Source organism: Empidonax traillii, unplaced genomic scaffold (genome assembly GCF_003031625.1).
Source record: "Empidonax traillii isolate 1590-97213 ecotype Southwest subspecies unplaced genomic scaffold, ASM303162v1 scaffold389:size961896, whole genome shotgun sequence".
Classification (NCBI taxonomy): Eukaryota; Metazoa; Chordata; class Aves; order Passeriformes; family Tyrannidae; genus Empidonax; species Empidonax traillii.
In genome coordinates, this window is record NW_020955582.1 from 198,786 (window position 1) to 200,051 (window position 1,266).

A 1,266-nucleotide genomic window follows, 5' to 3' on the forward strand; every position below is an offset into this window, starting at 1 on the left:
ATCTGTCAGAGACCCTCGAGGACTTGGCTGTGCGGTCAGATTTAACCGAGACGGGCGTGAGCTGCAGTTCTTTACTTAAATTTGTAAGTACTTCAGAGAAAAGAGCTCCCAAGCAGGTCCAAAAGTGTTTGGATTTAAAGGGTCAAAGGTTCTTATGTGGGATTTGCCTGTTTGCTTTGAGTTTTGTACGCTGTCCCAGAGATGTATGTTCATGCTTAACCGAAAAAGCTCCACACTCCCAGTTTGGGAAAAAATGAGTCGACAGTGAAGCATGTGACAAGTGTCGTGTCTTTATGTTTCAGTTCCTCATGACTACAATGGAGGCAGCAGTTACCCACCCACCCCTTCCTCCCTTCCTATCCCTCCAGCTGTTCAGTCCCGTAGAAAAGTTCTCGTCTGTTGCTCTTATATTGGGTCTGAACTTCATCTGTCATGTCCAAATTCTGTTATACCAGAGTAAATCGTTGTGGCAGGTCCATCATAAGTCACAGTACTGACTGCTGTTTAAAGCTAGCACTGCGTTTCTCAGTTACTGCAGTCTTTATGAATTTTGGCTGCTGCTTTGCTGTAATTTCTCATGTGCTCATTCCTTCCTTAAAACCAATACAAAGTTATAAGAGACAAAATAGTTGTAGACTGCATTCCTCAACTGTAATAGGGGATGTATATTTTATTTTAATGCTACAATTTAGTAAGTGACTTAAAGCAAGCCCACAAGTAACCAGAATAAAGACACAAATCATGTATCCACAATATTTAAAAGTTGGATTTATCTCCAGGATTGAGACAACTACTAGCTAGACATCGAAGCCTGAGTTAATCTTCTTAGGCTCCCCTTATAGTCATTTACATGGAAAGCATACCTACACAAGGCAGTTGATCTTATTTTAACATTTTATTGTATAGACTGTGTCACACAATTGTTCTCTGGAGGTACATTTTCCTTCTCGGTTGAAGGGAGGATGAAGATGAGATTCAGATATCTGTACTGGGGCAAATGAAAGCACTCTTACCTATTTTTTTTTTTTTTTTAATTTGAGAGAGTATCTATGTAAAAGGAAAATACTTAAAATTTGTATAGAACTATTTTTGATGTTTCTGCTGGCCTTCAACAGCATGTAGTCCATATATAGGAAATCTTGCTTTTCTATATAGGGTAATTCACACACAATTTGTCATTTTGAATAAATTATGTGTAGGTTTTTGATCTCACCTCATATTTAATCAACCCTCCAATGCTAAAAGATCATAATTAAGCTATTTTGT

General features: G+C 38.2%; 1 long non-coding RNA gene across 1 annotated transcript in view; it reads right to left on the minus strand.

Annotated features, from left to right (window-relative positions):
• Window positions 1–878: 878 nt before the first annotated feature.
• Window positions 879–1,266, minus strand: part of LOC114062241 — a 4,853-nt gene continuing 4,465 nt past the window's right edge. Inside the window, exon 3 of the long non-coding RNA XR_003572325.1 lies at window positions 879–983. This is a non-coding gene — a long non-coding RNA (uncharacterized LOC114062241). The remainder of the gene's footprint in view (window positions 984–1,266) is intronic.